The 22136-nt window shown below is 42.4% G+C and overlaps 1 long non-coding RNA gene and 1 pseudogene across 1 annotated transcript; both read left to right on the top strand.

Annotated features, from left to right (window-relative positions):
• The first annotated feature begins 7033 nt into the window (after positions 1-7033).
• On the top strand, positions 7034-13949 carry LOC138429721 (frizzled-3-like; annotated as a pseudogene).
• Positions 13950-19709: 5760 nt separating this feature from the next.
• Positions 19710-21697, top strand: LOC138429797 (uncharacterized). Its single transcript, XR_011252888.1, has 3 exons — positions 19710-19837; positions 20311-20475; positions 21652-21697. It is a non-coding gene; the product is annotated as an uncharacterized lncRNA (long non-coding RNA).
• Positions 21698-22136: the final 439 nt, after the last annotated feature.

Below are 22136 nucleotides of genomic sequence, written 5' to 3'. Positions count from 1 at the left end.
TTTCTTCTCTATGTCTGTCTCTCCACGGTTGGCCTATAAATAAATTCTTCAGTACTGTTTTTCTAGATTCCATATATATGCATTAGAATACAATATTTCTCTTTCTCTTTCTGACTCACTTCACTCTGTATCATAGGTTCTAGGTTCATCCACCTCATCAGAACTGACTCAGATGCCTTCGTCTTGATGGCTGAGTAATACTCCATTGCATACATGTAGCACAGTTTCCTTATCCATTCACCTGTCAATGGACATCTAGGTTGCTTCCATATTCTGGCGCTTGTAAATAGTGCTTCAATGAACAGTGGGCTACATGGGTCTCTTTCAACTTTGGTTTCCTCAGGGTATATGCTTAGGAGTGGGATTGCTGGGTCCTATGGTGGTGTTATTCCTCGTTTTTTAAGGAATCTCCATACCATCTTCCATAGTGGCTGTATCAGTTTACATTCCCAGCAATAGTGCAAGAGCGTTCCCTTTCCTCCACACCCTCTCGGGCATTTCTTGTTTGTAGATTTTATGATGATGGCCATTGTGACCGCTGTGAGGTGATATCTCATTGTAGCTTTGATTTGCATTTCTCTCATAATGAGCAGTGTTGAGCATCTTTTCATGTGTTTGTTAGCCATCTGTATGTCTTCTTTGGAGAAATGTCTCTTTAGGTCTTTTTCGTACTCTTTGGTTGGGTGGTTTGTTTTTCTGGCATTGAGTTGTATGAGCGGCTTGTATATTTTGGAAATGAATCCTTTGTCAGTTGTTTCCTTTGTTATTATTTTCTCCCATTCTGAGGGCTGTCTTTTCACCTTCTTGTCGTTTCCTTTGCTGTGCAAAAGCTTTCAAGTTTAATCAGGTCCCACTTGTTTACTTTCGTTTTTATTTCCATTACTCTAGGAGGTGGGTCATAGAGTATCTTGCTTTGATTTATGTCATCGAGTGTTCTGCCTATGTTTTCCTCTAAGAGTTTTATAGTTTCTGGTCTTACATTTCGGGCTTTAATCCATTTTGAGTTTATTTTCATGTAGGTGTTAGGAAGTGTTCTAATTTCATTCTTTTACGTGTAGCTGTCCAGTTTTCCCAGCACCATTTATTGAAGAGCCTGTCTTTGCCCCATTGTAAATTTTTGCCTCCTTTGTCAAAAACAAGGGACCCATAGGTGCACGGGTTTATTTCTGGCCTTTCTATCTCGTTCCATTGGTCTATTTTTGTGCCAGTACCATACTGTCTTGATGACTGTTGCTTTGTAGTATAATCTGAAGTCAGGAAGGTTGATAACTCCATTCTTTCTCAGGACTGCGTTGGCTATTCAGGATCTTTTGTGTTTCCATATGAATTGTGAAATATCTTGTTCTAGTTCTGTGAAAAATGCCATTGGTTATTTGATAAGGATCACGTTGAATCTGTAGATTGCATTTGGTAGCATAGTCATTTTCACAATATTGATTCCTCCTACCCAGAAACATGGAAGATGGCTCCCTCTGTTTGTGTCATCTTTGATTTCTTTCATCAGTGTCTTACACTTTTCTGTGTACAGTTCTTTTGTGTCCTTAGGTAAGTTTATTCCTAGATATTTAATTTTTGTTGTTGCAATGGTGAATGGGATTGATTCCTTAATTTCTCTTTATGATTTTTCATTGTTAGTATATAGAAATGCAAGTGATTTCTGTGGATTGATTTTGTATCCTGCAACTTTGCTAAATTCACTGATTAGCTCTAGTCATTTTCTGATACTGTCTTTAGGGTTTTCTATGTACAGTATCATGTCATCTGCAAACAGAGCTTGACTTCTTTTCTGATCTGAAGTCCTTTTGTTTCTTTTTCTTCTCTGATTACTGTAGCTAGGACTTCCAGAACTCTGTTGAATAATAGTGATGAAAGTGGACACCCTTATCTTGTTCGTGATCTTAGGGGGAATGTGCCGGGGAATCAACCTGAAGAGATGGATGGTGTTGGAGAGTAATGAGACAGCCTCTCAGTTTTCTTTTGGACTGCCTGTTTATTTCAAGTTTAAGATTCTGTTTTATTCTTTTACAAAAACATTAGACCAGAGGTTTGACATTTTCAGATCCCCCTCTCCCAGATTATTATCTCCATAAATCATTGTTGCTCTTCAAACAGAGTCCTGCTTCAGTGATTCCCTGGGAATCAGGCTTATCATCTACTATCTACCTCCTCTAATATGTCCTGTAGTTAACGTGTGATTACATGCTAATCACAAGTTAACCCATGCTACATTGTAACTCATGCTACATTCCTCAGTTTACTACTTATCTTCCTAAATCCTGTTTGCCCCTAACATCCTGAGCTCACTATCTCTTAAAAAGGCTTCTAGGTGTAGTGTCTCTAAAAATTCCTAACTTCTATCAGCGATAGTAAAATGTGCTAACTTTACAGCATTCCTTAAAATCTTTAACTTCTAACTGTTTTAATTATTTCTAAGCCCTAAATTCATGGACCTGACATTCCAGGTTCCTATCTCTTCAACGCTGGGCTGGAAGAAACACAAGCTGGAATCAAGATTGCCAGAAGAAATATCAATAACCTCAGGTATGCAGATGGCACGACCCTTATGGCAGAAGGTGAAGAGGAACTAAAAAGCCTCTTGATGGAAGTCAAAGAGGAGAGTGAAAAAGTTGGCTTAAAGCTCAACATTCTGAAAACAAAGATCATGGCATCCAGTCCCATCACTTCATGGGAAATAGATGGGGAAACAGTGGAAACAGTGTCAGACGTTATTTTTGGGGGGGCTCCAAAGTCACTGCAGATGGTGACTGCAGCCATGAAATTAAAAGATGCTTACTCCTTGGAAGGAAAGTTATGACCAACTTAGATAGCATATTGAAAAGCAGAGACATTACTTTGCCAACAATCGTCTGTCTAGCCAAGGCTGTGGTTTTTCCAATGGTCATGTGTGGATGTGAGAGTTGGACTGTGAAGAAAGCTGAGCACCAAAGAATTGATGCTTTTGAACTGTGGTGTTGGACAAGATTCTTGAGAGTCATTTGGACTGCAAGGAGATCCAACCGGTCCATTCTGAAGGAGATCAGCCCTGGGAATTCTTTGGAAGGAATGATGCTAAAGCTGAAAATCCAGTACTTTGGCCACCTCATGCAAAGAGTTGACTCATTGGAAAAGACTCTGATGTTGGGAGGGATTGGGGGCAAGAGGAGAAGGGGGCGACAGAGGATGAGATGGCTGGATGGCATCACTGACTTGATGGACATGAGTCTCAGTGAACTCCAGGAGTTGGTGATCGACAGGGAGGCCTGGCGTGCTGCGATTCATGGGGTGGCAAAGAGTCGGACACGACTGAGCAGCTGAACTGAACTGAAGCCCTAAATTCAGTAAACTCCTTTGCCATAAACATTTTCCTCACAATTAAGCTTCAGATAGCAATCCCTCCCATGGCCTCAAGCTCGGCCTATGTGGTCATCCTGGAACACTCTTTTGTAAGTCCTTAAACAAATGTCAATGATTAACTTTATGAATTATTCTCTGAGCACAGCTGCAGAAGGCTTTGTGCCTTCTCATGCTCCTCTCAAGAACAATAAGCACCTTAGTATTCCTTTTCAGTCAACTCAGCGGAGGAAAGGAAAAGAGAAGTCAGAATGACAAGGCCTACCTCCTTCATCCCAGGTCTGTGCCTGCGGAATGAGGAGAGGGGCTGGGGGCTGTGCCTCCATTTTGTCAGTAATGCCTAACGCGGCTCCCGACAGGAATGCTTTCAGTTTTTCACCATTGCGAAGAATGTTTGCTGTAGACTTACCATATATGCCCTTTACTGTGCTGAGGAAGGTTCCTTCTGTGCCCATTTTTTGAAGAGTTTTAATCATAAATTGGTGCTACATTTTGTCAAAGGCTTTTTCTGCATCCATTGAGATAAAGATCTTTTTTCCAATGTGTTAATCTGGTGTATCACATTGATTGATTTGCATATATTGAAAAATCCTTGCATTCCTGGTATAAAGCCAACTTGATCATGGTGTATGAGCTTTTTGATGTGTTGCTGAATTCTGTTAGCTAAAATTTTGTTGAGGACTTTGCATCTCTGTTCATCAGTACTATAGGCCTAGAGTGTTTTGTTGTTTTTTTTTAATTGTCTTTTTCTGGTTTTAGTATCAGGTTGCTGGTAACCTTGTAGTATGGGTTTGGAAGTGTTCCTTCCGCTGCAATTTTTGAAAGCATTTTAGAAGGATAGGTATTAGATGTTCTCAAAATATTTGATAGAATGCTCCTTTGAAGCCATCTGGTCCTGGGCTTTTGTTTTTTGGGAGATTTTTGATCTCAGGTTCAATTTCAGTGCTTGCCATTAGGTTGTTCATAATTTCTATTTCTTCCTGGTTCAGTCTTGAAAGATAGAAGTTTTCTAAGAATCTTTTAATTTCTTCCAGGTTATCCATTTCATGACCATAGTTGCTCATAATAGTCTCATAATCCTTTGTAGTTCTGAATTGTCTGAGGTAACCTCTCCATTTCTGATTTTGTTGATTTGATTTTTCTCTGTCTCTTTCTTGATGAATCTGGTTAAAGGTTTGTCAATTCTGTTTATCTTCTTGAAGAACCAGCTTTTAGTTTTATTCATCTTTATTATTGTCTTTTTTTCATTTCTTTTTCATTTACTTCTGTTTGGATGTTTGTGATTTCCTTCCTTCTACTAATTTCGGGGCTTTTCTTTTGTCTGCAGTTGTTTTGGGTGTAAAGTTAGGCTGTCTAGTCCGTATTTTTCTTGTTTCTTGAGGTAGGATTGTTTTGTCATGAACTTCCCTCTTGGAGCTGCTTTTGTGGCATCCCATGTTTTGAGTTGTCATATTTTCATTGTCATTTGTTTCTAGGAATTTTTTATTTCCCTTTTATCTTCTTCAGTAACCTGTTGGTGATTTAGAAACATGTTGTTTATCTCTGTGTGTTTGTGTTTCTTACAGTTTTTTTCTTGTAATTGATATTTGGTCTCATAGCATTGTGGTCGGAGGAGATGCTTGATACGATTTCAATTTTCTTAAATTTACTGAGGTGTGATTTGTGACCTAAGATGTGGTCTAGCTTGGAGAATGTTCCATGTGCCCTTGGGAAGAAGGTGTATTCTTCTGCATTTGGATGGAATGTCCTGAAGATATCAATGAGATCCATCTCATGTAATGTGTCATTTAAGACTTGTGTTTCCTTATTAGTTTTCTGCTTTGATGATCTATCTATTGGTGTGAGTGTGGCATTAGAGTCTTACTACTATTGTGTTACTGTCAGTTTCTCCTTTGGTGTCTGTCAGTGTTTGTCTTAGGTATCGAGGTGCTCCTATGTTGGGTGCATGGATATTTATAATTGTTATGTCTTCCTTTTGGACTGATCCCTTGATCATTCTGTAGTGTCCTTCCTTATCGCTTGTACTTGTCTTTATTTTAAGGTCTACTTTGTCTGATATGAGGATTGCTACTCCAGCTTTCTTTTCCTTCCCATTTGCATGCAATATATTTTTCCATCCTCTCCCTTTCAGTCTATATGTGTTGTTAGGTCTAAAGTGGGTTTCTTGTAGACAGCATATATATGAGTCTTGCTTTTCTATCCATTCAGCCAGTCTGTGTCTTTTGGTTGGAGCATTTAATCCATTTACATTTAAAGTAATTATTGCTCTATATGTTGCTCTTGCCATTTCCTTAATTGTTTGGGGTTGATTTTTTAGATCTTTTTTCTTCTGTTCTATTTCTTGACTGTATCAGTCCTTTTAACATTTGTTGTAAAGCTGGTTTGGTGGTACTGAATTCTCTTAACTTTTGCTTGTCTGAAAAGGTTTTTATTTCTCCATCACTTTTGAATGAGATCCTTTCCAGGTACAGTAATCTTGGTTGTAGATTTTTCCCTTTCAGTACTTGAGATATATCCTACCATTCCCTTCTGGCCTGCAGAGTTTCTGCTGAAAGATAGCTGTCAAGTGTATGGGGTTTCCCTTGGATGTTACTTGTGGCTTCTCCCTTGCTGCTTTGAATATTCTTTCTTTGTGTTTAGTCTTTGTTACTTCGATTAGTGTGTGTCTTGGCGTGTTTCTCCTTGCGTGGATCCTGTATGGGACTCTGTGAGCCTCTTGGACTTGATTGACTGTTTCCTTTTCCACGTTGGGGAAGTTTTGAACTATAATCTCTCAAAATTTTTCTCATACCCTTTCTTTTTTTCTCATTCTTCTGGGGCCCCTCTAATTTGAATGTTGGTGCCTTTGCTGTTGTCCCAGAGGTCTCCGAGACTATCCTCGGTTATTTTCTTTCTTTTAATTCTTCTAGGTTTTGTTAATTGATTCTTGCATTTTCTCCGTTTTGTTTTCAAGGTTTTTGATTCTCTTTACTATCCTTATTCTGAACTGTTTTTCAGGTAGTTTGTCTATTTCCTCTTCATTTATTTGGAATTCTGTGTTTCTGGTTTGCTCCTTCATCTGTGTAGTATTTCTCTGCCTTTTCATAATTTTTTCTGAACTTGTTGTGTTTGAAGTCTCCTTTTCCCAGGCTTCAAGCGAAGTTGAATTCTTTCATTGAAGAAGGTTGAATTCTTTCTTTTGGTTTCTGCCCTCCTAAGGCTGGTCCAGTGGTTGTGTAAGCTTTGTGTAGAGTGAGATTTGTGCTGAGTTTCTGTTTGTTTGTGTTTCCTCTCCTGGGTAAGGCTGAGTGAGGTGGTAATCCTATCTGCTGATGATTGAGTTTGTACTTGTGTTTTGTTTGTTGTTTAGCTGAGGCGTCCTGCACAGGGTGCTGCTGGTGGTTGGGCGATGCTGGATCTTGTGTTCAAGTCGTTTCCTGTGTGTGATTCTCACTATTTGATACTCCCTACGGCTATTCTCTGGTAGTCTAGGGTCTCGGAGTCAGTGCTCCTACTCCAGAGGTTCAGGACTTGATCTCTGGTCAGAAACAAAGATTCCACAAGTGGTTTGTTATGGCATTAAGTGAGATTAAAACAAATATCCAACAATGAGAAACCAAAGATGAACCCCAGACAAATGGCAGTTACAAAATCAGGCAAATAATAGTTAAAATAATGGAATATACACATCTATTGATTTTTGATTGATGTGATAAGTTTCCATTATCCTGAAAGCCCCATTATAATGTATGCCGTCTGCTACATGATGGTGTCATTAATTTTCTTTATTGGGTTTTTGCTTGAGGACCGTGTCGCTTCCAGTGCATCCAGCCCTGCACAGTATAAGGCTTCCACAGTGACTCAAGGATCTCATAACAAAGCCTGTATCATGCTTTTTATGATACTCTATTTTTTTCACTATGGCTGCCAGCATTTGGTGGGTGATTCTTACCATCACGTGGTTCTTGGCAGCTGTGCCAAAGTGGTGTAGTGAAGCTATCGAGAAGAAAGCCTTGCTCTTTCATGCCAGTGCGTGGGGCATCCCTGGAACGCTGACCGTCATCCTCTCAGCGATGAATAAAATTGAAGGTGACGGTATCAGTGGCGTGTGTTTTGTTGGCCTCTGCGATGTTGATGCCCTGAGGTATTTTGTTCTTGCACCCCTCTGCCTGTGTGTGGTAGTTGGGGTTTCACTCCTTTTGCTGCTGCTGCTGCTAAGTCGCTTCAGTCGTCTCCAACTCTGTGCGACCCCATAAACACCAGCCCACCAGGCTCCCCTGTCCCTGGGATTCTCCAGGCAAGAACACTGGAGTGGGTGGCCATTTCCTTCTCCAATGCATGAAAGTGACAAGTAAAAGTGAAAAATGAAAGTGAAGTTGCTCAGTCGTGTCAGACTCTTCACGATCCCGAGGACTGCAGCCCACCAGACTCCTCCATCCATGGGATTTTCCAGGCAAGAGTACTGGAGTGGGGTGCCGTTGCCTCCGGCATTATATCCCTGAATAGAGTGCGAGTTGAGATTCCATTAGAAAAGGAAAACCAGGATAAACTGGTGAAGTTTCTGATCCGGATTAGTGTTTTCAGCACTCTGTATCTTGAACCACTCAGGGTTGTAATTGGATGCTACTTTTATGAGCAAACTTACCATGGCATCTGGGAAACAACGTGGATACAAGAATGCTGCAGAGAAGATCACATTCCATGTCCATATCAGGTTAGGGAAACCTTGTTCTAAATTTCAAAATATTTAACAGTGAACAGAGCTCATCTTAGCTTGTTGTTGTTTTTTTTTTAACTCTTCATGAAAAACCTGAACTTTAAAATTTTAAAGTGAAGTTAATGAACAAATTTATTGTGGTAAGAATGTGATACACTCGTTTCTGTTAACATCTTCCTTTCAAAAGATCACTTTCTTGAGTCCAAGCCATGGGCTTTTAAGCAGTTTACTTCTGATATCACAAAATAGTTGCTTGTTGATTACTTAGAAGTCTGCAGGTTTGAGGGGAAGATGTTGATTAAAAGACAGTGTCTGTGGAAATTTTACTGATACTTAGAACAGGAGTTTTAACAGTTTTGGAAAACATTCGAATGCATTTGTACAAACAGTTTCATCTCTTAGTTGGTCTTAGTTTTTCTTTTTTGCATACTGAATATTTTGTGATTTACCTTTTAATTTAAAGAGATCAGATAATCATAGAATTTTAGATCTAGAGAGGACCTGAGAGATGATTTATTCCAGTTCCCTCTGTAATTTAGAGTTCTTAAACATCTGTCTCATTTGAGGCTTAGAAATGTTAAGTGGCTTGCTTACTTTATTAAAGTACTTATGCATTATAGATAACTTCTGTTTACTTGTCTCTTTCCCCTAGTAGAGTTCCCCTAGTGAACTCTTTAAACGCAGGAACATGTTTTTCAAAGCATGTTTTATAGGTTAGTAGATGATGGCACTGAGAATGGGAATGTGTAGATTGAGAAGAAAAGACATTTTTGAGAAACGTTCCAGTTTTCCTGGAAACAGGAGTGTGTGATTAGCACATAGTCAATTCTTGTAAATACTTCATACTGAAAATGCCAGCTCCTTTTTCATTTTGTGGTATAAATAATTCTACACAAAATTACATTTTAATTATTATATCATCATCATTTATATTATATATAATATAATATTATAATATTACAAATATTCGCTGCTGGCTTTTAAAAAACCTGTAATTAAGGGACCAGAAAAAATGAATAATTGAAATTTTAGTACATTTCTTGATAGAATTGCTTATTAAAAACTCTGAATATGAGTTTTCAGGCCTGAAGCTAAGTAATCAAATTTTGCCTCTAATGAGAGAGAAAGAGAGGATTGAATTACATCATGTGCTTCTCCATGTAAGGTTTCTAGGATTCCCAATATATATTATCTTAGGACTATAAAAGAAATAATGTTTGGCTCTGAAAGAATGACCTGAAAAATACCAGACCTCAAACATGTAAATCAGTAAATTGGAGTAGTTGTGATGCTACGACTTTTCTAAGAATCTTTAGCATCTTTAGAACCAGTTTGAGCTATATAAAAATCTGTGTGTGTATTCATTTGTTTACAGTCATAGCTGCTATAAATGGTTTTAATTTCCACAACTTACAGAAATAATGTTGGATTTCCAACATCCTAGAAAGAATAGAAAATGGTATAATAACTAACGGAGTTATTAAGGTATAAAGTCTGGGTCAGGAATCCTGGCTTCATATCTCACTCTTATTATTTACTAGTTTTATAGTTTTTGATCAGCTTCACCTCTTTCCACTTCAATTGCTCATCTATAGAATGAGTAATGGAATCTCATAGTAATAAAAGAGAAATCGTGTTAGATAGAAATAGTAGTAGACTCTGTCTCCTCTGCATGCAGTTAGAAGAGTGCCTTCTGTATAAGAAGTGCTCGACTGTTTGTCCTGTTACTCATTTTTTCATTTATTGTTGCTGCTGTTGCTGGTATTTACACACACACGTGCGTACATAAACTGTTTTTTAAACCATTCAGTACGAAACTTTAGCAAATGCCATGTTGAAGTTACTGAGAATATACATGACAGTGTGTGTAGCACCAACTTGTTCATTGTAACTGCAGTAGAGAGATTTAATGGACAAATGCACTTTAATGCCTTTACTCATTCTTTTACTGAGGGACATAGAGTTCCAAGTGTTTTACTGTTGTGATACCTATGTTCCTTGTACATCACCAAGAATGTTCATGGGTTGGATACCTAAAAGTGTAGTCGTGGCATTTTAATATACAGGCATCTTCAGCTCAAGTGGTCCTTTTAATTTCCACTGGCAGTATAGAGTTGGGATTCCCCATTGCGCCCCATCTTGGTGTTCTCAGGCTTTAGAGTTTTTGTCAACCTTTGAGACAGTATCTCAAGCCTGTCTTGATTTTTGTTTTTATTTCCCTTGTGCCTCGGTGTTTGCCTATGTTTATTGGCTGTTTGGGGTTTGTCTTCTGTGATTGGCCTATTTGTTGCCTTTGTCCTCTGCTCTGTCAGGTTATTTGCCTTTTGTTGTTATTCTTGTTTTAATTCTTCTTCAGTTACTTGCATTGCACATATCTTCTCCTGCTCTCTAGCTTGTCTTTTCACTTTGTGTTTTCTTTGCGTTTTGTGTTTAAGAAATCCCTGCCTGCCTCTAAAAATCATCAAAATGGTCTGCTGTTTTCTTCCAGCAGTTTTTTCTATTTGATCTTTAATTCACGACTCTAATCTCTTGAAATTAATTTTTATCTATGTTATGAGTACCAATTTTAGTTTTTCATATAAATGGTGCATCCGTTTATCAAATAGCCCATGTAAATACTAGTGCATTACTGTAATATACAAGTTCCATTTTTAGGCTCCCTTATTTACTGCTCTGTTTGAACAACCTTGTTTCAATCCCACATTTCCTCTACCTTATGCATCTTGAAAATTATTTTAACTGTTCCTGGCACTCTTCTGTTTGAATTTTGGAATAATTTTTTCATGAGAATCAGGTTGTATTTTGTTGAAATTGTTTTAGGTTTTAACTGAATGCAGGGGAAATTTCTATCTTTGTGATACTGAGTTTTAGTATCTTTTTGTTTCTTTATGTGTGTATTCATTAATTTGTTCCTAGGTACCTTACAGTGTTTGTTTCAATTGTGAATGAGATCTTTTCTAGTTGGTTATTGCTGGTCTCCAAGAATGCCACTGAGTTTTATATATTGACCTTATCTTGAGCATCCCTGCTGAACTCTCCTGCTAGCTCTAATTGTGTGTAAATTCTCATATGTCTTCTTTGTAGAAATCCTGTTGGTGCAAGCAAGGCCAAGTTCATATCTCACATTCCAGTTCCTATGTTCCATTTAAGATTTTTGTGCCTATACTCATGAGAGATACAGACTGCGACAGTACTAGTTTTTCTTTTCTTGCCACGTATTTTTCCTTTCTGGTGTCAAGGATGTAACAGCGTCATCAAGTGAGGTCTTTTCCTCCTGTTCTTTGAAACAGTTTTTACAATGAATAGGGACTGTCTGCTCGTTGAAAGAGTCGGTATTTCATCCTGTAAAAATCCTCTGTCATGGTATCTTTGAAGTAGAGAGAGAAATTTCATCTTTCCAAACCGGAACTCTGCGATTCTCCGTTCCTCCCTGTCTCCTGGCCTTCGGCAACCACTGTTCTACTTCATTTCTCTGTGACTGTGACTGCTCTGGGTGCCTCATGTGAATGAAACTCAGACACTAGAATTACAGTGTTAGTTTTCCTTCAGGATTTCACTGGAGAGGAATGTTAGACAGACTTGTAGACTGAGCCGAGAGCTATTGAATTCCTATTTGAAGTAATATCCATACATAATCGAATGCGATTTTCTGTTACTGAGCATGCCTCAAAGAATGCGTGTCAAGTTTTGAGGATAATTCCTAATGAGAGGCTTTTAAAATGTATTAAGCAATGATGTGATCCTTGAAGTAGCCTCCTCAGGTGTCTTGGAGAACATAATATTTGAATAAATGTTCACGTGAATATCGGTGGGGTTTCTATCAGTGTCATTTCTTATTAATGAAACTTTCAAACATTTGAAAATTGTTTGCGGTAGTAGATCACATTGTTTCAAAATACCCAGTTGGGTTTCAAGTAAGTTGCACGTATTTAAGTCCCTGATTTGAAGAAAAGTGGGCTTGTGTAAAGTATTTTAAAATATTTAAAATGAATGTCCTTGCTGAAAACAGGAATTCACTGTTGGATTTTAAAATGCTTTACACCAACTGTTTTCTACAAGAACACTTTTTAAAAAATGTGTGTTAAATAATTCTTGAGAAGGTAATATTTAATGTCTGAAAAGAGTTGGTCATGAACTGTAGCTTGAGTTTTCAGAATAATGTATATTGTACAGTTTAAAATCGGTAAAGTTTATTCTTAGAATATGTGTCATCTTATGTATTATTTAAGTAACACTAATTTTCCAGGTACTTAGTTATTATTATTTTTTCCTTTTAAAGTATTTCCTTGTATTTGTTTTGGGGCTACCTAGAGGCTCAAAGCACTTTATGAAAGAGTTAAACATTTCAAAGTTTGAAGATATTTCTAGAAAGCCATTCATATGTAACATATTTATTAAAAACATGGGATTTAAAGTCCCATCTGTAACATTTTGAGTCTCCGTTTCCTCATGTAAATATAGGGAATCATATGTTAAATACAGTAATATCTACCTCATAGGTGGCTGTGAAGATTAAATGAGAAAATAAAGTTCAGCCTCTTACTAGAATGCCATGCACAAAGAAAAATTTCATTATTCTGTTGTTGCAAGTACATAATTCCTGAGGTTTAAAAAAGAATTGTTTTTATATTCTGTATTAGAATCATCATTTTGTCTTTTAAACATTGATTTTCAAAAGAACATGTGTCCTTTCCTAAAGTTTCCCCCTTTGTTTTTTTTCCTCTTTCATCCATCTAATCCAATTACATATGTCCCTAAGAATTTTGATACTAGAACCTGTGTTTCATAAATAGAAATGTGTTACGGTAAGAGAAGCAGCTTAGCCAAGACTGTCAAGTTCAGAGTAGAGTCATTTGTAGAATTTTTTTAAAAAATTATTTGTGTAGAAAACAAACAAAAAACCCATGATTTCTCTTTTCAGCCACAGAAGGCAGCCCATCTGTTGTTTATCTAATCTCGATTCGGAAACCTACTAAAATAGAATAATAGCATCCTATCTAACTTATGATTTTAGCTTCATTTTCTGATAACAGTGTTTCCCCTTCACCAGACAATACCAAAAGGAATCAGCATTGTTTATGAAAGGACCATAAGGAAATGGGTATGTTCTGCTCTTCCAACATGAATGGCAGCAAATAATTCTCTAAATATATAGTATATACTACTAATCTTTTTTTGTTCCTGCTACTAATGTTTAAAGTGGTAAGTATCCTGCCTGTGACTTGCTAACACCAAACTGATTTTTCCGCAAAATTGTTCAGTGCCTGTAATAGAGGGAAAGAGGGAGAGTTACAGAGAAATTATTCTAAGTCTCTTACAGGAAAATATTTTGACATATTATAGTTTAGAAGTATCGACTATTAAATTTATTTTCGAAGTATTGATACTATTAGGTACAGGCTGCAAAATGCTACCAAGGGGCACTTTTGGATAAATACTTTAAAATATGCAAGTCATTTTGGCCTCTGCTAAACAGACTAAATAGCTTAAGCCATGAGTTCCGTTTTAGTCTTAACTCAGATAAACTGGTGGTGGTGGTGGTGGTGGTCATTCACGAAGTCGTGTCGGGCTCTTTGTGACCCGTGAACTGCAGCACGCCAGGCTTCCCTGTCCTTCACTATCAAAGAGCCCCGTCTTCGTCTCTTTTGGGCTGCTGTTACAAAACCCGTAGACTAGCTGATAAACAACAGAAAGTTGTTTCTTGTAGGCCTGGAGGCTGGGGAGTCCCAAGATCACCAGCAGGTGCCACGTCTGGTGAGGCCTGTTTCCTGGTTCCTAGACTGCCTGCTGCTTCTCCCTGTTCTCACAGCACGGGAGCCCATTCCCTCCTGGCCTGACCCCTCCCAAGTGCCTGCCTCCTAGGATCATCACCACGTGCGGGGTGAAGTTTGAGGGCCCGTAAACCATCAGGCCGTTGCAATCCCTAGGTATACCCTGCATTGTTTCAGTCCTTTGAAATAATTCGAGCTTTCCTAATGGCCCAGTATATATTCCTTTTGTTATACGTTCCTTGGGCTCTTGAAAATAACATGTATCCGTGGGAACACAATCTTCCGTGTGTATAAGTTACATCAGGTTTGTCACTCATGTAATTCAGACTCCGGTAGCCACGCTGAGTAAAAGCAGAAGTAGGTGAAATTACCTGTAATACATTTTATTTTAACACACCCCAAATATTATCATTTCAGTGTGTAACCAACATGATAAAACCTAATGAAATAGTTCACATTCTTTTTTTCACGCCAAGTCTTTAATATCCAGTGTGTGTTTCAGGCTTGCAGCGCATCTCATTGTAGAGCCAGCCGCATTTCAGGTATTCATGGCTTGTTGGGTTCACATTCGCAGACACGGCGTGTGTTTTACATTCAAGCCTAACTTAGTACTCTTACCACCTCCCTGACACAGCTGTTCCCTCCTTGTCACTGTTCTCCTTTAAACTGTTGATATATTTTTGGCGTTAACATCAGTTTTGTAGAGTTAACATTCACTCTCACAGTTACCTCATTGTTGGTCTTTACTTGTTTTTTATATTTCCATCAGAGACTACTTTTCTTTTTCCCAAAGCACTGCCTTAATATTTTCTTTAGTTCATGTGTGTGGGTGATGAGTTGTGTCATTTCCATTTGCCCTAAAAGTCTTTCTTTTGCTTTCACGTTTGAAGAGTGTTTTTGTTGGGTGTAGAATTCCACGTTGGTGCTTATTTGCTTTTCAGCACTTTACAGATGCCAGTCCATGATCTTCTGACTTCCTTGTTCTGGGAAAGTCAGCTCTCAGTGCTTTTGTGCCATTCAAAGCCACACCTTTTTTCCTCTGAGCACTTGAACATTTTCTTTTTGCCTTAGGCACCCGCAGAGCTGCTGAAACCAATGTGTGGTTTTCATTTTTGAGTCACTGGTCTGATTCTTGAACCAACTCCCTGTCAAACAGTTCAGTCGCTCAGTGTCTGACCCCTTGCGACCCCACAGACTGCAGCATGCCAGGCTTCCCTGTCCATCACCAACTCCCGGAGCATGCTCAAGCTCATGTCCTTCGAGTCGGTGATGCCATCCAACCAGCTCATCCTCTGTCGTCCCCTTCTCCTCCTGCCTTCAGTCTTCCCCATCATCAGGTTCTTTTCCAATGAGTCAGTCCTTCGCATCAGGTGGCCAAAGTATTGGAGCTTCAGCATCAGTCTTTCCAATGAATATTCAGGACTGATTTGGGTTAGGATTGACTGATTGGATCTCCTAGCAGTCCATGGGGCTCTCAAGAGTCTTCTCCAACTCCCCACTTCAGAAGCATTGATTCCTTGGCGTTCAGCCTTCTTCATGGGCCAACTCTCACATCCATACATGACTACTGGAAAAACCATAGCTCTGACTAAATGAATCTTTGTTGGCAAAGTTATGTCTCTGCTTTTTAATATGCTGTCTAGGTTTGTCATAGCTTTCCTTCCAAGGAGCAAGGATCTTTTAATTTCACCATCTGCAGTAATTTTGGAGCCCAAGAAAATAAAGTTTGTCACTGTTTCCATTGTTTCCCCACTTATTTGCCACGAAGTGATGGGGCCGGATGCCATGATCTTCATGTTTTGAATGTTGAGTTTTATGCCAGCTTTTTCACTCTCCCCTTTCACTTTCATTAAGAGGCTCTTTAGTTTCAACCCCTGGAGGCATTTCTTAGTCCCCTTTCTGTCTTTTCTCTACCATGAGGGTCCCCATTGACAGTTTTTAACAACGTAGTGTAACGACAGGCTCCTTCAATATATTCTATACTTTTTCCCTCATATATATATATATATATTTTAAACGATTGATCTTTCAGTTCACTGATCCTCTCCTCAGCTACGTCCAATCTGAAGTTAAGCCCAGAGACTGAGTTCTTACATTCAGTCACAGTTATTGTAAAGTTCTAGAGTCAGTTTTGATTCTCAGAAATGTTTCCTTTTTTCAAGTATATTTTCGAACTGGTGAGGTTTGCATCTGATTCCTCTAGCATACTCTAGCATGCTGATATACACCTGATGCCTCTGGATCTGATTCAGTTCCTTTTCTCTTGGTCCTCTTTGTTGTTACACCCTCTTTTGCTTTTTTGCTTGCACGTGGACATTATGTTTGGAAAACCCTAGAGGTTCTGAGTGATGCTGCCTTCTCCAGAGTTTCCTCTGATGCAGGCCTCCAGTGGGGACAGAGCTGTCTGTTCACTCTGGGCCTGAGGGACTTGAAGCTGGGGGGTCCTTGTAAGCTCAGTCTCAGCAGCCTTCACCCACCTTCTCCCGCAACCCCAGGGAGGAGCTTTCCAGCATCTCAGTCTGGAAGCCTGGGGTGCCTCCCTTCTCAGCATGTTTTGAAGCTCACCGACTGTCTCCTGAACACCACGAGGTGGCTGATACTCAGCGCTTAGCCGGTTTGGGCAGAGTGTTGGGTACGTTTTCTGACATCTGGACTGACTCATCAGGCCTGCGCTCGAATTTTTGTCTCCCCAGCCCAAGGAACCTTCCAGAGCTGTGTTAGCCAGCCCCCTCTGCTTGACCTTTTCCCTGCCTTTTCTTCGCAGAGTGGGCTTTGCTCAGATGCCCCGAGGGAAGGAGCAGCCCTCTCAGTCTCTAGCTCCCTCACTGGGCTTCCCCTTTGTTTGAAATCTTGGATTGTGGCTGCCTAAGAACCTCTTTTAAACCGTATTTTTCTTTTCTAGCTCTTGGTAGGTGGACCTACCAGCTGCTTGCGTCTGTCACTGGAAGTGGGGACACCCTGGGGGTCTTCTGTCATCTGAAGCCACATGTAACAGGCCCAGCAATTGTATTGATCAAGGTTATTTGATACCGGGGAAAACAAGAACCAGGGGTCCTTGCTTGGTACCCATGGTTGTGTTTCTGATCAGAACCCCCAGCTTGCCTGGGCTGTTTCAGTGCCACATGAACTTGGGAAGGAGGTGGAGCAAGCGGCCCACGCGGCCTGGAGACAGAGGAGCCGGTCTGCCCTCTTCCCTTGCCCCTGCCGGCCCAGGGCAGGCCTTGCGATGCCAGGCTGCTGGTGGTGGAGGAGAAGGCTGAGGAGGGAGGGGTGACGTGACCTGTGTTCTGGGACATGGTCACATGTGGGTTTTCTTTTTCAGTTTGAAAAAATGACTGCTTTTAGTCCTCCCTCAAGTTTCACTTTAAGGTTGAAACTGAAGATTTTATCCTTAAAGTTGAGCACAGAGACTTTATGGTGTTTTTGAAAGCAACAGTTGAGGTTTAAAAACACATCTCAGAGAACTCCAATAGATAAAGCCGAAAACAGAACATGTTCAGGGTGAACTGCGGGTGGGACCCCCAAACTGCACTCTGTCTCTCCCATAGTGTGTAATCGCTGAGATGGGTGGCTATAGGACCCCAAGCACCCTGGGGACTTGAGGTCCTCAAGTGACAGCAGAGGTCCGGGCTGAGCCAGGAGCAGTGGGGCCTGTGCCCTGGTGAGTGGAGAGCCTCGAGGGTGGGAGTGGTGCCAGTAGAGGGGTGGGAGACTCGGGGGCGGAGGGTGGGGAGCACCTGGTGGGGTCTGGGAGGCACTGGCTGTCACGGCTCGAGGCAGGGACACCCCTGAACCTCCACTGTGCAGTCCCCACGGGGCAGAGTCGTCTGGCAGCTCAGGATCGAAGTTTAGAGGGTAAGTTCGCAGCAGGTTGAGTGAACCCCGGTATCCACTCTGGGTTCATTTTAGGTGCCTGGAGTGAGGTTGGTCAAGCCCTTGCTGAGCTCGAGTGAGGGAGTCTGACAGGGAGGACCGAGCTCAGGTTGAGAGTGAGGGGCAGCTAGTGTGGTGAGTCCTCCTCAGCCGGGTGGGATCTGGGGACACCCTTGACTTCAGGGGTGCCTTTCAGTAGCCTCCCTGGAGGGTTGTTTGGGGGTTATTGGGGGCAGAAGCCCGCTTAGAAGACGTGTTCATTCCCAGGGGTGGTGGTTTCTGAAGCAGTTTATACTGGTCGGTTCGACTGTGACCCAGTATCTTGCAGGGTCATGTTTTACAGGGGGCCTGAGCCGTGGGCACGGCCTTCCTTCTCCCGCACCCCACACTCCCCTGTCATCTTTCTGGCAGCCCCTCCCCCCTCTCTGCACCCTTGATGGTGGGCCTGAGCCCAGCCCCCCTGTTACCACGGAGCCCCTTGTGACTGAGCGGGTTCCGGTTCCGGGCTCCTGGGAGACGTGCTGGAGGCAGAGCCTTGGTGCCATTTCTCCTTGAGACAGTGGTGCGGGTGGTCATAGTGTGAGAGCAGTGGTCCTAGTGTGAGAGCGGTGTGTGTGAGAGTGGTGTGTGAGAGCGGTTGTGTGAGAGCGGTGGTTGTAGTGTGAATAGTGGTGGTCGTAGTGAGAGATCGGTGGTGCTTGCTCGGGAGCCGAGGTATCCTACCGTGAAACAACGGTTGCCCCCGAGTGGGGGGCTGCCCCCATCCGCGAGGATGGGTCGCCAAAGGGCCCACCTGTGGGCGTTATTCCAGTGCTGCAACCCCAAGGCACAGGCCAAGACAAGAAAGAACCTGGCCTCTGACCGAGTCCTGGAAGGAGAGTGGCCTGAGGTGAGAGCAGCCCGCAGCTGGGCCCGTCGGAATGGGCCTCACCTGGCAAAGCGTCAGGATTGTGTTTCATTTCAGTAGCATGGCTGTGGGCCCTGTCAGCCTGGGCGCTTTGGCCTTAGTGCGCAGCGTTGACCCCAGCAGTTTACCCTGTAAGACGCTGTGCAGGTGCTGCGTGGAGGGTGGGCGGGGACCCACAAGAAGGGAAACACTGGCTGGAGGAGTCACTGGGGCACGTGGACTGAGCTACTGAGTCAGTCCTTGACGCAGAAATGCTAAGCCTCTTAACGAGTCCCTTCTTCCAAAGAAAGCAGATACTGGCTGGAGTAGTCTCTGGGGCATGAGGATCGAGCTAGAGAGTCAGTCCTTGAAGTAGAAAGGCTAAGTGCATTAAGGTCTCCCATCTTCCAAAGCACAGAGCAGTGTGTCCAGTATTTTAATCACGGGTACCTGCTGCTTCCGTGTCTGACATACATCCTCATAGCTACACATGTCTACGACATGACTCTCATGAGTGCTGGGCACTGTTCCTGGTGCTGCACACTCAGTGTGTAGTAGGGGATACGTAGCCCAGGATTTTTTAATTTCTGCAGAGAAAAATAGAACGTGTGGTCAGCTTGAGCAAGTTCACCACGTGGACGGCCCCGCGTGCACGCAAATTGTGGCAAAATACATATAACATCAATTTTACATTTTAACCAGTGGATTGAATGACTGGGTGGCTTCCGTGGAGTCAGGCTAACAGATGACCTTGGGGTGCCATCTGCCTTTTTCCCAGAGGAACACTCCAAAGCCTGGTGGCTTCCCTTTTTTCTTCCTTCTCCCCAGTGGCTCTAGGTCACTGGTCTGTGTGTCCTTTAAGAATCTCTTTATCCACTTTGTTGTTAGGTTTATCTTTTGGAAAGCTTCTCAGACATCCTGGGCCTTGAGAAGGCAGGCTTGGATTCCGGGTTCTCCCCTACCGTGTGCCTGCCAGGTCGAGGGGGAGGCTGAAGGCCGGTGTGAATTATAGTGGTCTGTGTGGTCTTGGGGTCAGTGGAGCCCCTCTTCTCTGGAGGGGCTAGGAGAGCCTTTGTGTGGAACCTGGAGAGACTTGACAGGGCCAGTCTTGACAGTCTCACTGTCTTTTTAAATTATGTTTGCATTTAGTTTCTCATTTCTTTGTTTTTTTAGGAGAAGAATATACAACTAATTAGGGAGCATCTTCGGAGACGAGAAGAAGAAATATCAGTGCTCAAGGCTGAAATCAACAACACCAGGGTCAGAATGGGGATTCTCACCCTGTTGTTGACATTTGCCCCGTGTGGGTCACCGCTAGCCTCCGTGTTGCTGTCCTTAACCTCTGTCTGATTTTCAAGTCATTTTTCACATCTTCCCACTGAGCAGACCTGGGTGGATCAGTTTGCGGTTCTCATACCTTGTTTCAAAGTTATGATGAGACAATGTAATTTTAGTACATTTGAGGGGGGAGTGCTCTTAACTTAGATTTTTGTCCACACTACACTTTGTGTGGGATCTTAGTTCCCCAACCAGGGATTGAAACCTGAGACCCCTGCAGAAGTGTGGAGTCTTAACTACTGGGCCCCTGGGGAAGTCCACTCTAAATTTCGACGGAACTGGCGGGATTCTGACATGCCTTAGCATGTTTCTGGCTATAGCGTGAGGCTGAGAGGAGTTATCGGGCCTGAATTCGAGCAGGAGGTTAAAGGTGCTCCTTTGGCCCTGCCCTACAGCTGCTGCTGGACCACCTGGAGTTCCTGGTTTCCCGGTACCAGCCATCCTTCCAGTTGACGGCGGGCAAGCGGCAGGCACAGTCCCCAGCCAGCATGACCAGCGAGGTGGAGGTGCTCAGGGCGCTGAGATTGCTCTTTGAGCACCACAAGGCCCTGGATGAGAAGGTACCAGCCCCCCAGCCGTCCTGGATTTGTACACTTGCTGCCTTGTTTGGAGGGTGATGCACTTATTTATGTAACTACTTGACTTTTGAGCTTCCAGAATTCTTGTATATACATTTTTTTTCTGTAAGAAGTCAGAGTTTTATATGGTTAAAAAGCGTTGCCTGCGTACATGCTCAGTCATGTCTGAATCTTTGCAACCCTGTGGACTGTAGCCCACCACGCTCCTCTGTTCATGGGGCTTCCCAGGCATGAATCCTGGAGTGGGTGGCCATTTTCCACTCCATGGAATCTTCCCGACCCAGGGATCGATCCTGCCCTCTTGCATTGGCAGGCGGATTCTTTACCACTGAGCCATCTGGGAAGACCCCAGTTAAAAAGTATTAGTTGGCATGAATGTCTCAAGATGTATTATATTCTGTATATCAACTTGCAGTGAAAAACTGGGTAATAGAATTAATTTAGGATCACATTTTGTTCTCTCAAGCTTAGAATTTAAAGCTGTTAACAAGATTTCCTTGACGTTAAGATCAGTGAGAGACGTTAACGGTATTCTATTACAGTATCCATGTATTAGGGTGAGTATACACTAAGAGTGTACTAACGCATATACACACAGCAACACACAGTGACTCGGCCCCTTTGATTTGAGTTGAGAGCGCGGTTACGCGTAGGCTTGAATTAGGTGCCACACATAAAGAGGTAAGCTTGATCAGTCATCCTGGAATTTCAGTTAAGGGTTTGTCCTTTGAATCCTTTCATTTAAAAAAGAATGAAGGCTGTAGTGGTGGGCATCAGGTCTTGTTTCTCTTTCTGATTGAGGACCCACCCACCTGGGTTATTTTAATGACTAGTAAACTAGCCTTGTGGCTCAGAGCTGCAGGATGTCTTCAGTACCCCTTTGTCCTGGAGAAGACAAATTCTGACTCTAATCACCTGGTGGTATTTGGGATGGATAGCATCCCCATGTATTTTCTTTCTATGTTGTGTTTTCAGTTTCGAGTTGAGTTTTTCCAGGTGGAGTGTTGCTGTCTTTACCTATTTGTTTAGTCTGATTCCATTTTTTGGTTTATCCACATTTCTCCAGAGTCAGGGTTTCCAAGTAAAATTGGGTTCAGTTCCTGATAGACTTGAGCTGCCCTGAATGTCACTGACGAGACGTGGTCCTCTCATGCCCAGGTGCAGACCGCGAAGGACCAGGACTGGGAGCGTGCGCAGCAAGCCAGCGTACTGGGGGACATGGCCCAGGTGTTCCAGAGTGATGAGGGCGTGTCAGACAGCGAGGGCGACAGGGTCACCCTCTTCAGCCCGGCCACTCAGCTGTCGCCCAGCGGGCAGGTCGATGCCAAGACTCAGAGTGTGAGGCTGCAGGAGCAGCTGGACGCCATCAAGGAAGAGATCAGGTGGGTGATCCCAAACTCAGCTCCCCGGAAACTCAATTTCTCTGAGGAGCTGCCTTCTCCTAGGGAAGTCTGAGTGTTCCATAGTAAGAAACCTGACCTCAGGTTTGCTTCAAGAATTTTCAGTTTTGAGATTGCCCTTGATGATAGAGCTCAGTCAGCCGGGGGGTTCTGTCCAAGGCGTTTTGGGGTGTTCCCCCTCAGCTCTGAGCCCCAAGGTGGGTGAGGTGCTGAGGCGGTGTCCGCTGTGGCCCGAGCACACTC

The sequence above is a fragment of the Ovis canadensis genome, chromosome 24, assembly GCF_042477335.2.
Source record: "Ovis canadensis isolate MfBH-ARS-UI-01 breed Bighorn chromosome 24, ARS-UI_OviCan_v2, whole genome shotgun sequence".
Classification (NCBI taxonomy): domain Eukaryota; kingdom Metazoa; phylum Chordata; class Mammalia; order Artiodactyla; family Bovidae; genus Ovis; species Ovis canadensis.
This window is presented reverse-complemented; position numbering and strand designations above follow the sequence as displayed.